The 22,740-nt window shown below is 49.2% G+C and overlaps 1 protein-coding gene across 2 annotated transcripts in view; it reads right to left on the bottom strand.

Moving 5' to 3' along the window:
- LOC119955266 (transcription factor Spi-C-like) overlaps window positions 1-22,740 on the bottom strand; it is a 55,675-nt gene that overhangs the window by 15,677 nt on the left and 17,258 nt on the right. Inside the window, exon 1 of one of the 2 annotated variants that reach the window (XM_038781318.1) lies at window positions 14,178-14,195. The exons of the other annotated variant lie outside the window; for it this stretch is intronic. The gene's annotated coding sequence lies outside the window, so the exon portion shown is untranslated. Of the gene's footprint in view, window positions 1-14,177; window positions 14,196-22,740 lie in introns of those variants that run through there. 2 annotated transcript variants of the gene reach the window in all.

The following is a 22,740-nucleotide window of genomic DNA, read 5'->3' as shown; positions in this document are numbered from 1 at the left end:
TGAGCCAGTCTTAAGTTGAGTGGACTGCTAGCAGCACTGTTTGTAGCTGCTCCTGTAATATCGTTATTGTAAATAAATATTGGTGTGGTGACGGAACTCCTGCCTCCCGTGGATTACTACAGATAGGTAAATATATCAAGCGAAAGAGCTCATGTGGTGTAGTGGGTAGTGTCCTTGCCTCTGGAGATGAAGTTCTGGGTTCAAGTCCCACTCCAGAAGTTGATGGCCAAGGAAGGTGCACGAATACCAACTTGCAAATTTGGCAGGTAATCCGAATGATAGAGAATCCTGGTTAGCCATGTGATTGGAAGAATACTGGAGTCTCAACCATCATTATCTATAGCGCCAGACTACATCATTCATGTAAAAGTGCATGTTGCCACATGAACTGTAATACAGCATCATCAAGGAATGTGAGGCAAAGGTTAGTGAATGAGGTTAATATACAGATTAGCAATGATGTAATAGAAGATGGAGCAGGCTTTGGAGAACTAAATGACCTCCTTCTGTTCCTATACCTTAGGAATGGGAATCACAGAAGGAGGCCATTGTGTCTGTGTGAGCTGTTTTAACATTGATCAAGATAATTGAGAGCAACATAACAATAAACTTAAAGCTTCTGGTGATAATTCTTACCTAATTTGGGACTTTATTTTGCTTTGTAAATTTGAGAAGAACTCCATTAACACTTTATTTTGTAACTGTATCATCAACACATAAAGTAGAATTATTTATCATATTTATTCCACCAATCTACATCAATGTAAAATTCTTGTGCCCAGTTTGCTGCAGGGTACATCGTCCAGTCTAACTTTCCCTTTGACCCCACTGTTCCCAGGCACCTATTTTAATATCTGCAAATGTCTTGCTGTCACTCGTCTCAAATTGTGACATTTACAAACAGTAGCAAATCAGAAGGAATAAGACGCAGTTACAACAAATGTCAGGAGAATCATTGGAAAAACAGCCAATAAGGAATTTTATAGCCATGCACAAAGTAATTCATGGGCAATTAGCATAACTCAACAATAAGAGAATGTACCAGGGAATCTACATACTTTGGGGAGTTCAGTTACATGGAGAGATTAGAGAAACCAGTGTTGTTCTCCGGGGAGCAAAGAAAGAGATTTATGGAGTTGGAAATTAAGGAACCTTGGTTGTCCCTCCTTTCCAAGTTCTGTTAAGCATTTACAATAAATTATGGAACTAGGAAACCAACAAAGCTGCTGGATTGTCATCTAAACCTATTTGGATGACTCTCAATGCCATCAGCAATGTAACAGTTTGAAGAAAATAATGGCATTAAAGAGTGGCAGCTCTTCAGGACCAGATAGTTACCATTCCAAGAGTTTAAAGAAAGTAAGTCTTTACCGATGATCTAACCATAATCTTCCAAGGTTCTCTCAATATCTCTCGATTATAAAATTATACATATGACTCTAATATTGAAGGAAGCTTAGCGAGAGAGAGCATGGAATTAGGGAGCAGTTGACCGAACATCTATTGTCAGGAAACTACTCAAATCTGTAGTTAATGTTATTGATTGAACAATTTGAAAGTTTTCAGCTGATCTGAGAGAGCTAGCTTGGATTTGTAAAGAGTAGGTCATATCTGATGAATCTGATTGAAAGTTTTGAAGAGGTGGCTAATTTAATGGATGGGGGAATGTCTATGCATGTTATGAAATGAAAACAAAATGAAATGAAAATCGCTTATTGTCACGAGTAGGCTTCAATGAAGTTACTGTGAAAAGCCCTTAGTCGCCACATTCCGGCGCCTGTCCGGGGAGGCTGGTACGGGAATCGAACCGTGCTGCTGGCCTGCTTGGTCTCCTTTTAAAGCCAGCGATTTAGCCGAGTGAGCTAAACCAGCCCCGAGTACCTGTATGTTATCTGTATGATCAAGAGGACATTCAATAAGCTCCCTCAGAGGAGACTGAAATCTAAAGTTGAAGCTCATGGAATTGAGGGCAAATTATTGACCCTCTAGGTAGAAGGAGACAGGAAGCAGGGATAATGGGAAGCTACTTTGATTGGCAGCATGTGACTAGTGCCATTCCACAAAGATCTGACTTCAAGTTTCAACTATTCACTGTGTGTTTATTATTGACGTAATGGTGGGATGAAGAGCTACATATTCAAATGTCAATAAAACAAAGATATGTATCATTGTAGATGGAAGCATGAAACTACAAATAAATATTAATAATTTAAGCAATAGGGCATATGTGTGGCAAATTAATTTTAATAAGGGCAAATACAACTTTGGACATAAGAGAATAGAATTGGGCATTTTGCAAATGATGAAAAACTAGAAGCAGTGGACATCCTAAATGATTTGGGGGTCCATGAACATTGATCATTAAAATGTTGTCGATATGTACAAAAAATATTTAAAAATCTCATGGAATGCCTTTATATCTCGAAGCTTAGAACAAGGTAGAAGTCATGCTACCTCTATAAAATTCTCTGATGGCACTACACTTATAATACTGTGAGCTGAACCAGAGCCAAAGAAGGATATATTGATTTTGGAGAGAACGTGATATTGATTTCCCAGAAAGGGACTTGGATTGAAGAATTAAATTAGAAGGAGAGATTATATAAACTAGAATTGTGTTCTTTGGAATTTAGAAGACTAAGGTACATCTAAGATACCAAGGGTGACAGATAGGTTAGATATAAACTGGGTGGGAAGTCTAGAGTTAGGAGGCGCAGTCTTAAAAATTAGAGCTAGACCTTTCAGGGATGAAATGAGGAAACACTTTTCACACAAATGTGGTACTAGTTTGGAATTCTCTTCCACAAATATAGAACATAGAACAGTACAGCACAGAACAGGCCCTTCGGCCCTCGATGTTGTGCCGAGCAATGATCACCCTACTTAAACCCACGTAACCCGTATACCCGTAACCCAACAATCCCCCCATTAACCTTACACTACGGGCAATTTAGCATGGCCAATCCACCTAACCAGCACATCTTTGGACTGTGGGAGGAAACCGGAGCACCCGGAGGAAACCCACGCACACACGGGGAGGACGTGCAGACTCCACACAGACAGTGACCCAGCCGGGAATCGAACCTGGGACCCTGGAGCTGTGAAGCATTGATGCTAACCACCATGCTACCGTGAGGCCCATGGCAATTGATGCATGATCAATTATTAATTTTAAATCTGAGATTGATAGATTCTCCTGTGTCCTCAGTGACCTCAGTGTATAGTTGACTTCATTGACTGTGCCATCAATTTTCATTACCCATCTTTGTCGGACCACTCAAATTGATGGGAACACAAGGGCAGATCTACAGCAATGACATTCCTTCCTGCACCATTGTCCCCAGAGCCCTTCAAGAATCTGTTATCCCTGTCTCTGCCACAAAGTCCACATCCATGATATTAATTCCATCTCTGTTCTGCTCCAGAAAGTCAGGTAGAGTAGGATAGAACTGAAGGAAATCTTTTTTTTCTTCTTTTAAACATTTTTTTTTAGAGTACCCAATTCATTTTTTTCCAATTAAGGGGCAATTTAGTGTGGCGAATCCACCTAGCCTGCACATCTTTGAGTTGTGGGGGCGAAACCCACGCATACACGGGGAGAATGTGCAATCTCCACACAGACAGTGATCCAGAGCTGGGATCGAACCTGGGACCTCGGCGCCGTGATGAAGCAGGACTAACCCTTTGCGCTACCGTGCTGCCCTGAAGGAAATCTTTAAGCACTTTTATAGGCATTTATTTACAGAAATACACATTACAAGCGTGCACCTCCTAACCCAACAAGATTCAGTCTGCTAAAACCAAATTACTGCGGATGCTGGAATCTGAAAAACAGAAAATGCTGGACAATCTGAGGAGGTCTGATAGCATCTGTAGCGAGAGAAGGGAGCTAATGTGTTGATTCTGGATGGCTTTGCAAAGCGCTTTGACAAAGAGTCATCCAGACTCAAAACGTTAGCTCCTTTTTCTTGCCACAAGTTTTGGTCTGCTCCTATTTCTGAAGACACCAGTGAATTACCAGCTCATGCTCACCACCTACATACAATTAAAATATATTTAACATGCTTCTGCAGAAAATCTCTCAAGCTGAAGCAGAATATTTCTAAATTTTGCTTGTCATGTTTGATATTGAGCTCATTTCCTCCCCCATCACCAAGACTATTTACTTCCACTTTCATAACATTACCCACATCCACTCCTACCTTAAGTTTAACCTTACTTTGTCACTTCTATACTCAACTTCTCTAGTGCACTGCATGGTGTACACTAATAACAACACATATTTATATAGCACCTTTAATGTGGAAAATCATTCCTAAGATGCTCACAATTACATTGCCAGACAAAAAAAAAGGCATATTATGACAGGTAACCTCAAATTTGTTTAAAGAGGTAGATTTTAAATAGTAGGAAGAGAGATTTAGAGAGGGATTTGCAAAACTTAGGAAGTTGAAGGCTTGGATGCCAGTGATGAGGTGATTAAAATCAGCGATGTGCACAGAGATCTCAGAGGGTTGCGGGACTGAAGGAGATAATATAGACAGAAGGATTTTGGGAAGGATGGGGGGAGGGTGGGCATTGAGGCCATGGAAGGATTTGAAATCAAGGTTGAGAATTTTGAAATTGAGCTATTGCTGGATATGCTATACTTCCACACAAGAGGCTAAATAAACTTTAATCTCTCCAAAGCTCTGCTGCATATATCCTGACTAGTCCTCACTGACTTATGTTTGTTCTTCATGTCCCAAATCTTTGTTTGCCGTTTTAAATTACTGCTTGATCTCATCCCACCCTGTCTGTGTCCAATTCTCCAGGCCTAAAGTTCTTCGTGAACAATCAGTTCCTCTGCTTCCAATGTTTGGTGCTTTCTCTTTACTTGACCCACTTCTGATGACAGTGTCAATGAATTGTTAATTGCATTTTCAAGTTTACAGTTGCACAGGTGAAGAGTATTGGTTGATTAAGTACCTTGAGCACATATAAAGAAAGACTCACACTTATTTTTGTTTACTTTATTGATTATTGTTTATTAAAAGAATATGACAAAAGACCACACTTCCAGCCTTCTGTAACTGGTGGGTGTCATGGGTTGAGGTGCATCATCACCGCTGGTAATGACATTTTGGTTTAATTAGGTAAGTTTCCTTTGATCTTTTACTTTAGTGACAGAGTCCTACCAAGGGGCTTTCATCCCTGTCATTCTTGTTTAATTTGTTGATTATTGTTTTTTTTATTTAGTATAGTATAAAAAAAGACTACTCTCTTTAATTTGTTGATTCCCACCTTAATTTGTATATTTTACTGATCTTTTGTCCAATTAAAGGCTGTGCTGAAGCATATCAGGACGCTGAGAATTATATTTTAGTTTAGATAGTTAGGTTCCCTTTCACGTTTTGTTTTAGTTACAGTACCCCATCAGGGGCTGTCACCTTTTCTCATTTATTGATTTGTGTTTAATTTATTGATTTATTTTCTTTTTTTTTAAATAATTTTTATTGGAATTTTTTACAGAAAATATAAAAATATAACAACAAGTAATAATATGCAACAAACTGCCCCATAACACCCGCAACTCCCCCCAAACCGTAACAACACATGTATCCCCCCCCCCACCCCAACAAGAGAACCTAACCATAAATTAAAATTAAATAAATCAAATTTAAATAAAATAAACAAACATAGTCATCGTTTCCCCCCACCCCCCCGGGTTGCTGCTGCTACTGTCCCAGTACCCTATCGTTGAGCCAGAAAGTCGAGGAAAGGTTGCCACCGCTTAAAGAACCCTTGCACCGATCCTCTCGGGCGAATTTGACCTTCTCTAGCTTAATAAAAACCGCCATGTCATTGATCCAGGTCTCCACGCTTGGGGGCCTCGCATCCTTCCATTGTAGCAAAATCCTTCGCCGGGCTACTAGGGATGCAAAGGCCAGCACACCGGCCTCTTTCGCCTCCTGCACTCCCGGCTCTACCCCAACCCCAAAGATCGCGAGTCCCCATCCTGGCTTGACCCTGGATCCCACCACCCTTGACACCGTCCTCGCCACCCCCTTCCAGAACTCCTCCAATGCCAGGCATGCCCAGAACATATGGGCATGGTTCGCTGGACTCCCCGAGCACCTGACACACCTATCTTCACCCCCAAAGAACCTACTCATCCTCGTCCCAGTCATGTGGGCCCTATGCAGCACCTTGAATTGAATGAGGCTAAGCCGCGCACACGAGGAGGAAGAATTAACCCTCTCCACGGCATCAGCCCATGTCCCGTCTTCGATCTGTTCCTCCAGTTCCCCCTCCCACTTAGTTTTCAGCTCCTCTACTGATGCCTCTTCCACCTCCTGCATAAGCTTGTAGATATCGGATATCTTCCCCTCCCCGACCCAGACCCCCGAAAGCACCCTGTCACTCACCCCCCTCGCGGGGAGCGCAGGGAATCCCTCCACCTGCCGTCTAGCAAATGCCTTTACCTGCAGATACCTAAACATGTTTCCCGGGGGGAGCCCAAATTTCTCCTCCAATTCCCCCAGGCTCGCAAACCTCCCGTCGATAAACAGGTCCCTCAGCTGTCTAATGCCCACTCTGTACCATCCCTGAAATTCCCCATCCATGTTCCCCGGGACGAACCTATGGTTCCCCCTTAACGGAGCCTCCATCGAGCCCCCCACTTCTCCCCTATGTCGCCTCCACTGCCCCCAAATCTTGAGGGTAGCTGCCACCACCGGACTCGTGGTATACCTCGTGGGAGGGAGCGGCCACGGTGCTGTTACCAGGGCCCCCAGGCTTGTATCCCCACAGGACGCTCTCTCCATCCGTTTCCATGGTGCCCCCTCCCCCTCCATCACCCACTTGCGTACCATCGACACGTTGGCCGCCCAGTAGTACCCCGAGAGATTGGGCAACTCCAGCCCCCCCCCCCATCTCTACCCCGCTCCAAGAAGACCCTTTTCACCCTCGGGGCCATGCGCCCAAACAAATCCCATGATGCTGCTGGTTACCCTTTTAAAAAAGGCCCTAGGGATAAAGATGGGCAAGCACTGGAAGAGGAACAAGAACCTCGGGAGAACTGTCATTTTGACGGATTGCACTCTGCCCACCAACGACAGCGGCACCATGTCCCACCTTTTAAATTCCTCCTCCATCTGCTCCACTAGTCTGGTGAAGTTAAGCTTATGGAGAGTCCCCCAACTCCTGGCCACCTGCACGCCCAGGTACCTGAAACTCTTCACTGTCCTCCTGAAAGGGAGCCTCCCAATTCCCTCCTCTTGATCTCCCAGGTGCACTACAAATACCTCGCTCTTTCCTAAATTTAGCTTATAGCCCGAAAAGCCCCCAAATTCCGCTAACAGCTCCATCACCCCTGGCATTCCCCCCTCTGGGTCCGCCACATATAACAGCAGGTTGTCCGCATACAGCAATACCCGGTGCTCCTCCCCACCCTGCACCAGACCCCTCCATCTCCCTGACTCCCTCAACGCCATAGCCAGCGGTTGAATCGCCAGTGCAAAGAGCTGGGGGGACAGGGGTCACCTCTGCCTGGTCCCATGATAGAGCCTAAAGTACTCCGATCTCCTTCCATTTGTGACTACACTCGCCATCATAGCCACGTAAAGCAGCCTCACCCATTTGATGAATCCCACCCCAAATTCAAACCTCTCCAGCACCTCCCACAGGTACCCCCACTCAACTCTATCAAACGCTTTCTCTGCGTCCAGCGCCACCACTATCTCCGCCTCCCCCTCCACTGCCGGCATCATGATAACATTGAGCAGTCTCCGCACACTCGTGTTGAGCTGCCGCCCCTTGACAAATCCTGTCTGATCTTCGTGAATCACCTCTGGAACACAATCCTCTATCCTGGTAGCCAGGATCTTCGCCAGCAACTTAGCGTCTACGTTAAGGAGCGAGATAGGCCCGTATGATCCACACTGCAAGGGGTCCTTATCCCGCTTTAGGATCAAAGAGATCTGTGCCCGCGACATCGTCGGGGGCAAAGCCCCCCCCCCCCCCCCCCCATGCCTCATTGAAGGTTCGCACCAGCAGGGGACCCACCAGGTCCGCATACTTTTTGTAAAATTACGCCGGGAACCCGTCCGGCCCCGGGGCCTTACCTGACTGCATTTGTCCGATCCCCCTGACTAGCTCCTCCGGCTCTATCGGCGCCCCCAGCCCCTCTACCAGCCTCTCTTGAACCCTTGGGCAACATAGCCTATTCATGAAGCTCTCCATCCCCTCTCTCCCCCTCGGAGGTTCCGACCGGTACAGTTCTTCGTAAAAGTCCCTTAAGACCCCGTTTTTCTGTCCCCTTCTGCACTACATTTCCACCCCCATCCTTCACTCCACCAATTTCCCTAGCCACATCTCGCCTACGGAGCTGATGCCCCAACATCCTGCTCGCCTTCTCGCCATACTCGTATACCGCGCCCTGCGCCCTCCTCCACTGTGTCTCCGCCTTTCTGGTGGTCAACAAGTCAAATTTGGCCTGCAAACTGCGCCGTTCTCCCAGCAACCCTTCCTCCGGTGCCTCCGCATATCTCCTGTCCACATCCAGGAGCTCTCCCACCAGTCTCTCCCTCTCCCTCCTCTCCCTCCTTTCCCTATGGGCCCGGATGGAGATCAGCTCCCCGCGGATCACTGCTTTCAGAGCCTCCCAGACCATCCCCACCCGGACCTCCCCCGTGTCATTGGTATCCAGATACCCCTCAATGCTTCTCCGAACCCTCTTACATTCCTCCTCCTCCGCCAGCATCCCCACATCCAGGCGCCAAAGTGGGCGCTGGTCCCGCGCCTCTCCCATCTCCAGATTAACCCAGTGCGGGGCATAGTCCGAAATCGCTATGGCCAAATACTCGGCATCCTGCACCTTCGGGATCAATCCTCTGCTCAGGACAAAAAAATCTATCCGGGAATAAACCCTATGGACATGAGTGAAAAAGGAATACTCCCGCGCTCTCGGCCTCCCAAACCTCCAGGGATCTACCCCTCCCATCTGGTCCATGTATCCCCTCAGTACTTTGGCCGCCGCCGGTCTCCTACCCGTCCTTGAACTGGACCGGTCCAGTGTGGGATCCAGCACTGTGTTAAAATCTCCCCCCATGATCAGGCCCCCCGCCTCCAGGTCCGGGATGCGGCCCAACAATCGCCTCATGAAGCCAGCATCATCCCAATTCGGGGCATATACGTTCACCAGCACCACCTTCTCTCCCTGCAGCCTACCCTTCACCATGATATGTCTGCCCTCCTTGTCCGACACCACCTCAGCCGCCTCAAACGCCACCCTCTTCCCCACCAGAATCGCCACCCCCCGGTTCTTCGCGTCCAATCCTGAGTGATAAACCTGCCCCACCCACCCCTTCCTCAGACGAACCTGGTCCGCCACCTTCAGGTGGGTCTCCTGGAGCATAGCCACGTCCGCCTTCAACCCCCTCAGATGGGAAAATACCCTGGTTCTCTTAGCCGGCCCGTTCAGCCCCCTCACGTTCCAGGTAATCAGCCGGATCAGAGGGCAACCCGCCCCCCTCCCCCGCCGACTAGCCATAGCTTATCAGATGTTCGCCCCAGGCCAGCACACCCCGCCCGACCCGTTCCCCATGGCGATAACGCCTCTCCTCTTTCCCCCCCCCCCCCCCCCGGCCCCCACCGGCTCCTTCCTAGTCATTCCAGCAGCAACCCGGTATCCCCCCCACCCACCCTCAGGCTAGGACCCCTCCTAGCCGCGACGCACCCTCCATGGTACTTCCGTGAGTCAGCTGACTTCTGCTGACCCCGGCAGCTCCCGCCAAAACCTATCCCCTCCCGGCATGGGGTCATCCCCCTCTTCCCACACCTCCTTGGCACTGCTTCAGCGCGGGAAAGAAGACCAGTAGAGGCCCCGCCCCCACCACCAGCTCCACCCCCTGCCCCGCAGCGCGGGAAACCAGAGGGAAGCTCGCGCTTTCACACTGCCCCACCCCACCCATCTGACGCAGTTCCCCAAAATCCAGTTTCACCTCAATCCCCAGCCCCGTACAGAAGAGAACATATAAAACACGAACCCCCAACATTCTCCACATAACCCACAACCATACCCAATAAACAAACCCACCCATAAACAGGGCAAACAGAAAACCAGCATACATAACACACATGTCGAAGTTAAAAAAGTTGAAACAAAACAGCAACAGCGGAAACAACAACGGCCAAAGTATGTCCCCAGAACCTAGTTCGAGTCCAGCTTCTCCGCCTGTACAAAGGCCCACGCCTCCTCCGGGGACTCGAAGTAATGGTGTCGGTCCTTGTATGTCACCCACAGGCGCGCAGGCTGCACCATTCCAAACCTGACCTGCTTGGCATGAAGCACTGCCTTCGTCCGGTTGAACGCGGCCCGCCGCTTAGCCACCTCCGCACTCCAGTCCTGGTAGATCCTCACTACCGAATTCTCCCATTTACTGCTCCTCTCTTTCTTGGCCCAGCGCAGCACACACTCCCGGTCACTGAATCGATGGAACCGCACCAGCACCGCCCTCGTGGGCTCATTTGCCTTGGGCCTCCTGGCCATCACTCTGTGAGCTCCCTCAAGCTCCAGGGGCAAATGGAAGGACCCCGCTCCCATCAATGAGCTCAGCATCGTGGTCACATACGCCGGGAGATCCGACCCCTCCAGCCTCTCCGCCAGGCCCAGGATCCTCAGATTCTTTCGCCTCGTGCGAACGTCCAGCTTCTCCAAGCGGTCCTGCCACTTTTTATGAAGTGCCTCGTGCAACTCCACTATCCCCACGAGGATCACGGCCTCCTCCTCCCTTTCAACGGCCTGCTGCTGCAACTCCCGAATAGACACCGCCTGGGTCCCAAGCAGCTTGTTCGTAGTTGCATTCATGGAGTCCAGCAGCTCAGCCTTCAGCTCCGCAAAACAACGCAGGAGAGAGGCCTACTGCTCCTGTGCCCACTTCCACCAGTCCTCGGGTGTTGCGCCGGCCGCCATTTTGTTTTCCTTCCCCCGTTTTTTTTGGGGAGCTGCTGCATCTTCTTTCTTCGTCCCACTCCGGGTGAGCACCATATAGTGTGGGGCAAGTTCCTCCATGCACCTTCCCCCACCGAGATGCGTTAAAACAGCGCCGTTTGGGGCCCTCGAAACGGCCCAAAAGTCCCTAAATAGCGGGAGCTGCCGAACGTGCGCCTTAGCTCCGCATAGCCGCAACCGGAAGTCTATTGATTTATTTTCAACTGAAAGAATAGAAAGAAAATCTGCCAGGACACTGGGTGTTGGTGGGGGAGGAGGCAGACAGGTAATGCTGCATTCTGTAAATAAAGCTTGTATTAAATAAAAAGTTGGCGTCTGGCTTCTGAGGGATTTAATAATGCCTTCCCCCAGCTCGGATCCTGCTCATTCGACTCTCCCACTTTTCTTCTCCATCTCATCACTTATAAGAACCATCTCAAATCCTGATCACTCCTCCTGGTCTTTCCTTTCCTGCCTCAGGGCCCGGTTCCTTACTCCAATGTATGAGGTATATTGGGGCATTTTACAATTCATTAGATGGGTACAGATAATAATCAACAGGGCTGATGAAATGTGAGAGAACTAGCATGTGAAAAGAAGCAAATGTTTCAAATACAGCTGCACAAAGATCTGGTTAGATCACCTTTGGAGTATTACATACAATCCTGGGCACTGCACCTCAGAAAGATATATTGGCCTTGGAAAGTGCAGATTTGTCTGTGCTCTAAGAATTAGATTATGAGGAGAGACTACATAAACTGGGGTTGTTTTCCCAGGAATAGAGAATGTTAAAGGGTGGTATGTTTGGGTTTCTTCGGGTATTGAAAGGAGTTAATAAGGTAGATATAAGCTGTTTCTACTCATGGAGGAAGCTAAGACATAAAAGTAAAATAGGAGCATGGCCAAGTCATGAGACACTTCTTTTAGCACAGTGGACTAAACAGCTGGCTTGTAATGCAGAACAATGCCAGCAGCGCGGGTTCAACTCCCGTACCTGCCTCCCCGAACAGGTGCCGGAATGTGGCGGCAAGGGGCTTTTCACAGTAACTTCATTGAAGCCTACTTGTGACAATAAGCTATTATTATTATTATTATTATTATTATTCATGCAAAAGATGCTAGAAGGTTGGAACTCCCTCCCACAAAATAGAATGGATGTTAAACTCAATTAATAGCCTTAAATCTGAGATTGATAGATTTTTTGCTCTTCAAGGATAGGATGGGTGGATCTTCTTGATCTTGTTGAATGGCAGATCAGGGCCATCAGTGGCTGAATGGCCACTTCCTGTTCTTATGTTATTACGTAAAGTGATTGAGGATATTTTCCTACATTTTTTAAAAGAAATTTTGAGTACCCAATTATTTTTTTTTCCAATTAAGGGGCAATTAGCATGGCCAATCCACCTAACCTGCACATCTTTGGGTTGTGGGGGCGAGACCCATGCAGACGTGGGGAGAATGTGCAAACTCCACACGGACAGTGACCCAGGGCCGGGATTCGAAAACAGGTCCTCAGCGTCGCAGTCCCAGTGCTAACCACTGCGCCTCATGCCGCCCCTATATTTTCCGTATTAAAGGTGGTATATAAATTCCATTCACATTAGTGAATATGGATCATTTTCTGTATTTTGGGAGTCTTCTCTCAACGAAGGCAGAAATAGACAATGAAATTCATCATCGCCTCCAACAACACTTGACTGAGGAAAAGAGTATTTGAGGACCAGGATCTCAAACTTGAGGTTAAGGTCATAGACTATCAGAGAGCAGTGACTCCCCCCCCCCCCCCCCCCCCCTAAATGTTTTGGAAACCTGAACAACTTATTGGAGGCATATTAAAGCAGTGGAGAAATATCACCAACAATGTCTTTGCAAAATTCTCCAAACCACAAAAGAAATGGGGTCCAACAGCAGCATCATCTCCCAAGCTATCTTGCCCAACATCAAGGCGTTAATTGCTCAAAACCAGCTCTGCTGGGCAGGACATGTCATTCATACATCAGACTCCTGTTGCAACTGCTCTATTTGGAACTCAGTCATAGCAGGAAACACAAGGGATGACAGCAGAAATTCTTTCGGGATTTCATAGCATCCCTGAAGAGATCAAACAATCTCACAGATTCATGGGAGTCCCTGGCTTGTATCCAACCAAAGGGTAATTTGGGAAGGCAGTGAACATAAAATCATAGAATTTACAGTGCAGAAAGAGGCCATTCGGCCCATCAAGTCTGCACCAGCCCCTGTAAAGAGCACCCTACTTAAGCCCACACCTCCACCCCATTCCAGCAACCCCACCTGACCTTCTTTTGGACACTAAGGGCAATTTAGCATGACCAATCCATCTATCCTGCACATCTTTGGACTGTTGGAGGAAACCTGAGTACCGAGTGGAAACCCACGCAGACACAGGGAGAACGTGTAGACTCCGCACAGACAGTGACCCAAGCCGGGAATCGAACCTGGGACCATGGAGTTGTGGAGCAACAATGCTAACCACTGTGCTGCCGTTCCACCCACATATTGACAGGCTTTGTCAGGAATATACAGAGGCGAAGTTAAGGCATCAGAAAGAGCGCCCAAACCTCGAGACTCACAGGATGACTCTATTACCCAATCGTTCAAATATCACCTGCCCTGCATGTGGCAGAGTCTGCTGATTGTGCATTGGACCTATCTGCTATCTCAGAACGTATTGACCCAGAGTGGAAGCAAGTCATTCTCAATCCAAAAGACTGTCTATGAAAAAGCAGATATAGGCATAGAATTTACAGTGCAGAAGGAGGCCATTCAGCCCATCGAGTCTGCACCAGCTCTTGGAAAGAGCACCCTACCCAAGGTCAACACCTCCACCCTATCCCCATAACCCAGTAACCCCACCCAACACTAAGGGCAATTTTGGACACTAAGGGCAATTTATCATGGCCAATCCACCTAACCTGCACAACTTTGGACTGTGGGTGGAAACCGGAGCACCCGGAGGAAACCCACGCACACACGGGGAGGATGTGCAGACTCCGCACAGACAGTGACCCAAGCCGGAAGCCGGGAATCGAACCTGGGACCCTGGAGCTGTGAAGCGATTGTGCTATCCACAATGCTACCGTGCTGCCCTGTGTAAATGCACACTGTTATTGTAATTAATCCTTCCACCCCCGATAGAGACCAAATGCAACCTACTTGGCATAGTTCAAAGTTTCAGGTTGATTACCTTTCAACAGAACAGGATTTCTCTCTCCCCAGATACCGCCAGATCTGCTGACTGTTTCCAGCGTTTTCTGTTTTTCAGCATCCAGACTATTTGGCTTTTCTGTCGGAGATTTAAGGAGTTGTTTCTGTTATGAAAAGTACCACCGAGAAAAATGTAACTTCAATCACAGCTGAGATTTCCTTCAGCAAGACATTAGCATCCGAGGCAATCCACTTGTCATGATATGCAAACATGCAACCAATGAACACTCAGAATAGGTCACAACCAATGGGCAGTCAGGACACTCAGAGGTGGCATTACCACAAGGTGGCATGACATAAACACTATAAAAGGGATGAGGCACTCACACCCTGCCTCTTTCCACAGACAGACATCTAGAGAGTTAGACAGGGTAGATCAGCAGCATCACACCCCAGCACGTGGCTTAAAGCAAGCTGGTACAGTTAGACTGAGTTACTACAGTTAGATTAGCAGAGAGTCAAACTCATTTGAGAACTGTGTTAATAGTTCAATAAACTCATTTCAGAGTCTGGAGCAGCATTTCGTTAAGACTGCATCAAGTAGCAGCCTGTGTTATCTGAAGCAGCATAACACAACACCACTAGGACATTATTTCTGGTGTTTAGAAGTGGAAACATAGAGGTCCATACCAGCATGATGCTGCAAGATGCTCTGCAATGTCATGTGACTTGCCACGCGATTTGGAGAAGTTAGTGAGGCGGCTGAAACTAGTAATGTTACTACTGCAAAGGCTCTGAAATTCCCCTTTCGCCATTTGAAACAATCACAAGATAAAACTGGAATGCACAGACACAAGATGCACAATGATCAGGTGTGTCTGCTGTGACACCCCTGCCAAAAATTCCTATTGATCACTCTGCAGCCTCCACACTTAAATGAAGCATTCGGGAATGCACCAATATTTAGGGGCATTTTGACCTATGGCCCAATCTGGACCTTTCCCTTGTGGAGAAAGTTTTGCATTGGGAAATGGTAGAAGAACCAGTGACAACTTGAGGAAAATCATTTTTTCCTATCTGAATGACTAGGATTTGGAGCACAGTGGTAGGGTGTTACAGATTCACTAGTAGCCTTCAAAAGGGAATTGGATAATTATGTGAAGCAGAAGTAATTGTGGAGATATAGATGAAAGCACAAAGATGTGTGATTCATAAAGGGATACATGACAGCATGGTTTGCTTTATGAAAGAGCTGGCATAGACTTGATGGGCCGAATGTCTTCAATTGTGCTGTATTATTTTATAATCTTGTGAAATGATAAATCTTGCAGCCTGTTCTCTGTCCAGGACAGCAGCAACTGGCTAAAGCTCCTTTGAAATACCTCCAGTGCTCCCTCAGTTCAGACTGACAGTGCAGCACTGCCTCAGTACTGATCCTCTGACAGTGCAGCACTCTCTCAGTACTGATCCTCCTCTGACAGTGCAGCACTCCCTCAGTACTGATCCTCTGACAGCGCAGCACTCCCTCAGTACTGATCCTCCTCTGACAGTGCAGCACTCCCTCAGTACTGATCCTCCTCTGACAGTGCAGCACTCCCTCAGTACTGATCCTCTGATAGTGCAGCACTCTCTCAGTACTGAATCTCCGACAGGGCAGCACTCCCTCAGTGCTGACCCACTGACAGTGCAGCGCTTTCTTCGTACTGACACTCTGAAAATGCAGTGCTCCCTCAGTACTGACCCTCTGACAGTGCATCGCACCCTCAGTGCCGACCATCTGACAATGCAGCACTCCCTCTGAACCGCGCCTCCGACACAGCAGCACGCCTCTTGTACTGATCCTATGGCCGTTTAGAGCACCTCAATACTGACCCTCTGACAGCACTGTGCTCCCTCAGTACTGAACCTCTAATAATGCTATGCTCCCTCAGTACTGACCCTTGGACAGTGCAGCGATCCCTCAGTACTGACTCTCTGACAGTGCAGCACTCGCTCAGTTCTGACCCTCTGACAGTGCAGCACTCGCTCAGTTCTGACCCTCTGACAGTGCAGCACTCCCTCAGTACTGATCCTCCAACAGTGCAGCACTCCCTCAGTACTGACCCTCTGATAGTGCAGCACTCCCTCAGTGCTGACCCTCTGACAGTGCAGCACTCCCTCAGTGCTGACCCTCTGACAGTGCAGCACTCCCTCAGTGCTGACCCTCTGACAGTGCAGCACTCCCTCAGTGCTGACCCTCTGACAGTGCAGCACTCCCTCAGTACTGACCCTCTGACAGTGCAGCACTCCCTTAATGCTGACCCTCTGACAGTGCAGCACTCCCTCAGTACTGACCCTCTGACAGTGCAGCACTCCCTCAGTACTGACCCTCTGACAGTGCAGCACTCCCTCAGTGCTGACCCTCTGACAGTGCAGCACTCCCTCAGTGCTGACCCTCTGACAGTGCAGCACTCCCTCAGTGCTGACCCTCTGACAGTGCAGCACCCTCAGTACTGACCATCTGACAGTGCAGCACTCCCTCAATACTGACCCTCTGACAGTGCAGCACTCCCTTAGTGCTGACCCTCTGACAGTGCAGCACTCCCTCAGTACTGACCCTCTGACAGTGCAGCACTCCCTCAATACTGACCCTCTGACAGTGCAGCACTCCCTTAGTGCTGACCCTCTGACAGTGCACCACTCACTCAGTACTGACCCTCTGACAGTGCAGCACTCACTCAGTACTGGTCCTCTGACAGTGCAGCACTCCCTCAGTGCTGACCCTCTGACAGTGCAGCACTTCCTCAGTACTGACCCTCTGACAGTTCAGCATTCCCTCAGTGCTGACCCTCTGACAGTGCAGCACTCCCTCAATACTGACCCTCTGACAGTGCAGCACTCCCTTAGTGCTGACCCTCTGACAGTGCAGCACTCCCTCAGTACTGGTCCTCTGACAGTGCAGCACTCACTCAGTACTGGTCCTCTGACAGTGCAGCACTCCCTCAGTGCTGACCCTCTGACAGTGCAGCACTTCCTCAGTACTGACCCTCTGACAGTTCAGCACTCCCTCAGTGCTGACCCTCTGACAGTGCAGCACCCTCAGTACTGACCCTCTGACAGTGCAGCACTCCCTCAATACTGACCCTCTGACAGTACAGCACTCCCTCAGTATTGAACAAAGTATATTTACAGTTATGTGCACAGACTAAAAAATATGTATATATAGAAGAGAAAAAAAAACAAAACAAGAAAAATAAAATGGGATGATATTGTGCACTAGCTCAACAACAGCAACTCTGTACAGTTACCAATTTTATTTTTAACAAATAAGTAGGCACCTGTTTGTGGGGGTGGGGAAACTGGGGAGGTAAATATACATGCCGGAGAAACCTTTACAGTAGTTATGTCCAGTACAGAGAGGGCAATACGGGAATGGATCTGGTGTTGGTGTTGTTCCTTGCTTCTCCTGGGCGGTTTTCACTGCCGTTGTCGTTGTGCATTCTCCTCCGCTTCAGCCGTTCGTCCCATCTTTCGCCTGTATTTTCCTTGCTCTCTGTTACTGTATTTGCCCAGTTTGTTGTCGTTTCCCGTGCTCTCCTTCCAGCTATCATTCCCTCGCCTCCTCCCCCTCTCTGGTTCCCCTCTTTTGTTCCCTGTCTCCTCCCTCTTCCCCCCCCTCCCCCTCCTCCCCCCTCCCCTTCTCCCGTTGTTCACCTTTCTTTTCTCTTAGGTTTAGCGGTGTGTCCCCCCCCCCCCCCTCCCCCCCCTGGGTCTATCCCTCCCTCTCACGCCTTGGTGACTTTCCCCTGATTCTTGGGTACTTGGCTATTCTTCTGCTTGTTCGTTGGCCACAAACAGGTCCCGGAACAATTGGGTGAATGGCTCCCACTTTCTGTGGAAGCCGTCGTCTGACCCTCGGATGACGAATTTGATTTTCTCCATTTGGAGAGATTCTGAGAGCTCGAACAGCCAGTCTGCAGCTCTGGGCGGTGCTGCTGACCGCCAGCTGAACGGGATTCTATGGCGGGTGATCAGGGAGACAAAGACAAGGATGTCCACCCTCCTCCCCAGGAATAGATCTGGCTGGTCTGATACCCCGAAGACCGACACTTTCGGGCATGGCTCCACCCTCATCCCCAGCACTTTGCCTCGAAGAAGGCTGTCCAGTACCCCACAAGTCTGGGGCAAGACCAGAACATGTGGGCGTGGTTGGCCGGGCCTCCTTGGCACCGTTCACATCTGTCCTCCACCTCCGGGAAGAACCTACTCATACGGGTTCTTGTTAAGTGGGCTCTGTGTACCACTTTTAGCTGCGTCAGGCTGAGCCTTGCGCACGTGGAGGTGGAGTTGACCCTATGCAGTACGTCGCTATGCAGTCCCCACCCTATCTCAATCCCCAGGTCTTCCTCCCGTTTCTTTTGTGTTGCGTCCAGTACGGTGTTGGCCCTTTCTACCAGTCGTTGATACATGTCGCTACAGTTCCCTTTATCTAGGATCCTTGCGTCCAGTAGGTCTTCCAGTACTGTCTGTTGTGGCGGTTGTGGGGACGTCCTTGTCTCCTTTCGTAGGAAGTTTTTGAGTTGCAGGTACCTTAGCTTGCTCACCCTGGCTAGCTGGAGTTTTTCCGTCAGTTCGTCCAGTGTTGCGATCCTGCCGTCCGTGTATAGGTCCCTAACTGTCAGTGTCCCTCCGTCCTGTCCCCACTTTTTAAAGGTGGCGTCAGTCAGCGCTGGTGTGAACCAATGGTTGTTGCAGATGGGAGCCTTGTCCGACATTCTGGTCAGGCCAAATTGCTGCCGCAGTTGGTTCCAGGATTGGAGAGTGGCTGTCACCACCGGGCTGCTGGAGTGTTTTTTGGGTGGGGATGGGAGTGCCGCCATGGCAAGGGCCCGGAGGGAGGTCCCTATGTAGGAGGGCTCCTCCTCCGCACCCACTCGGCTTCTGGCTCCTTGATCCGTCCCCTTATTCGCTTGGCTGTCGCCACTCAGTGGTAGAATTGTAGGTTTGGGAGGGCCAGCCCCCCCTGGATTTAGTTTTTTTCAGACCTTCTTTGGGATCTCAGCATTCTCTCCCCCCCCCCCCCCCCCCCCCCCCCCCGCCACCCCATACGAACACCATGATTTGTTTGTCTAGTGCTTTGAAAAAGGCCTTGGGGATGTAGATCGAGATAGATCGAAGTAGGAAGAGGTACCTGTCATAATATACATACAAGTATATGATGGTGCACAGACAGGCAGTGATTGACACACAGGATGACCAATGAACACACAGAACACAGCAGCCAATCACTAGACAGGACACGACCACTATAAAGCCAGAGGGCACTTTTCCTGCTCTCTCGGGATGCAGCCTCTGAGACAGTCAGAGCCCGTGAGCAACAATGAGAACATACACCATGTGGTAGTAAGATAGTCTGGTCAGGTTAGTCTCAGGTCTCCAGTCAAGTCAGCATAGTGTCAACCAATAGATAAAGTATGCATGATCGTTAAGAGTTCAATAAAATCAAGTTGCATTTCTTCAAATGTTGGAAGCCCGTCTCTCTCACTGCTGCAGTAAACACAGTCTTCGCAGACCCAGCTTACCCAACACATCAGTGCTTGGGCAGCACGTTCATTTTGATCGTCTGGACTCTCCCCGCGAGGGAGAGTGGGAGTGTGTTCCATCTTAGACTGGTGAGGTTCCATTTGTGGATCCTTTTCCAGTCATGGGATATTTGGATCCTCAGGTAGCGGAATTTGTGTCGGGCTCCCTCAGTACTGACCTTCTGACAATGCAGTCCTCTCAGTACTGACACTGTCTCAGATGGTGCAGCACTCTATCTGTACTGGCACTCTGACAGTGAAACATTGCCTCTGTATTGACCCTCTGACAATGCAGTGCCCTCTCAGAATTGACAGCCTAACAATGCGGTACTCCTTCAGCACTGATCCTCCGACAGTGCAGCGCTTTCTCAGTACTGATCCTCCGACAGTGCAGCACTTTCTCACTACTGACCCTCTGACAGTGCAGCACCCCCTCGGTACGGATCTTCGAATAGTGCAGTGCTTCTTTAGCACTGAGCCTCTGACAATGCTGTGCTCCCTCAGCACTGACCCTCCGACAGTGCAGCACCCCCTCAGTACTGGCCCTCTAACAATGCAGTGTTTTCTCTGCCTGACCTTCCAACAGTGCTGCTCCCTCTTTACTGAACCTCTGCCGCGCTCTCACAGTACTGATCCTCTGACAGTGAAGTGGTCCCTCAATATTGCTCCTCTGACAGTACAGCACTTCCTCAGTACTGACCCTTGGACAGAGCAATGCTCGCTTAGTACTGAAACTTTGACAGTGCAGCACTCCCATGGTACTGACCCTTAGACAGTGCAGCACTCCCTTTGTACTGACGCCCTGACATTGCACTGCTCCCTCAATACTGACCCTCTGACAATGAAGCGCTTCCTCAGTACTGACCCTCTGGCAGTGCAGCACTCCCTCAGTACTGATCCTCTGACAGTGCGGCACTCCCTCAGTGCTGACCCTCTGGCACTGCAGCACTCCCTCAGTACTGATCCTCTGACAGCGCAGTATTCTCTCAGTACTGATCCTCTGACAGAGCAGTACTCATTCAGTAATGATCCTCTGACAGTGCAGTGCTCCCTCAGTACTGACCCTCTGAAAGTGCAGTACTCCCTCGGTACTGACCCTCTAGCAGTGCAGCATTCCCTCAATACTAACCCTCTGACAGTGCAGCATTCCATCACTACTGATCATCAATAGTGCAGCACTCCCTTAGTACTGATTCTGACAATGCAGTGCTCCCTCCGTAGTGACCCTCCGATAGTGCAGCAATCTCTCAGTATTGACCCTCTGACAGCTCAGAATTTCCTCAGTACTGATCCTCTGACAGTGCAGCACTCATTCAGTATTGATCCCCTGACAGTACAGTGCTCCCTCAGTACTGACCCTCTGACAGTGCAGCATTAACTCATTACTGATCGTGTTAATGCAGTGCTCCCTCAGTCGTGACCCTCCAGCAGTGCGGCACGTCCTCAGCACTAACCCTCTCGCAGTGTAGCATTCTCTCATTTCTGATCATCCGAGTGCACCACACCCTCAGGACTAACCCTCTGACAGTGCAATGCTTCCTTTGTACTGATCCTCCGACAGTGCAACACTCCCTCAATACTGTACCTCTGAGAGTGCAACACTCCCTCAGGACTGACATTTGGACAGTGCAGCACTTTTTTGGTACTGATCCTTGGACAATGCAGCACTCCCTCTGTGATGACCCCCGGGCATTGCAGTGCGCCCTCAGTACTGACTCTCCGACAGTGCAGCACTCCCTCTGTAGTGACCTTCTGACAGTGCAGCACTCCCTCATTACTGACCCTCTGACAGTGCAGCACTTCCTCAGTGCTGACCCTCTGACAGTGCAGCACTTCCTCGGTACTGACCCTCTGACAATGCTGCACTCCCTCATTACTGACCCTCTGACAGTGCAGCACTCCCTCATTACTGACCCTCTGACAGTGCAGCACTTCCTCAGTGCTGACCCTCTGACAGTGCAGCACTTCCTCAGTACTGACCCTCTGACAGTGCAGCAGTCCCTCAGTACTGACCCTCTGACAGTGCAGCACTCCCTCAGTACTGACCCTCTGACAGTGCAGCACTCCCTCAGTACTGATACTCTGACAGTGGAGCACTCCCTCAGTACTAACCCTCTGACAGTGCAGCACTCCCTCAGTACTGGGCCTCTGACAGTGCAGCACTCCCTCAGTACTGATACTCTGACAGTGGAGGACTCCCTCAGTACTGACCCTCTGACAGTGCAGTACTCCCTCGGTACTGACCTTCTGACCTTGCGGTGTTTAGTCCGCACTGAGCAAAAGCGGGGAGCAATGGTCAGGTTGGTGTCACAGCCTCATAACATCAGTACCTTCACTGACCTTTGGCTTCCGGACCCGGAAGCAGCCTGTTCCACAGTTTATCCAGCAACAATCACTCACTCACATCTCAGGTGGCCTCCTATCTCCATAGCATCTCTGTCCTCAGCCTATGCTCTTCCGCAGTCAGAGTTGCCTTTTGGCCTCCCTTCTGGTTCTCCTGTCCCTTATTCTCTATTATTCTCTCACTCTCTAGTGGTTCTGACGGGGGGTTTATATGCTCGCACACGCCTAATGGATGATTCGTCTGCATTGAAGACTAATAGATCCTCACTGGCAGCTGTTAGGGTCTAGCACATAAGCAAGCCCAGTGCCTCTCAGTCCCGTGAGTCGGCCAAACAATCTGCCTGACTGTGGTGAATGTGATTCACACGGGATTATAATCTGTATATATATGTGTCTATATTGTAAGTGCAGTTGCACTACCTGACCACCAGGGGGAGTAGCTCTGGGAATACTCGAGAGTTGTACTGGGCTTCTCCCTTGGCTCCGCCCAGGACTCCTCCACCGGGAGCTGCTGTATAAAGATCAGTGCCACAGGGTCAGCCGGCCAGTTCACCGAAAGTTCAATGGCTAACAGGCTGGCTCTGTTGTAAGTATATTAAAACCGCTATTCTAATCCTACAAGCACGTGTCCGTAGAATTGTTGGTTCCAACAATTTAATATACTTAGGAAACAGTCGAAGAAAATCATGGAAGCAACCC

Source organism: Scyliorhinus canicula, chromosome 20, assembly GCF_902713615.1.
Source record: "Scyliorhinus canicula chromosome 20, sScyCan1.1, whole genome shotgun sequence".
NCBI classification, from domain to species: domain Eukaryota; kingdom Metazoa; phylum Chordata; class Chondrichthyes; order Carcharhiniformes; family Scyliorhinidae; genus Scyliorhinus; species Scyliorhinus canicula.
Note: the sequence above shows the minus strand (reverse complement) of the source record. Positions and strands in the feature narration are given on the sequence as shown.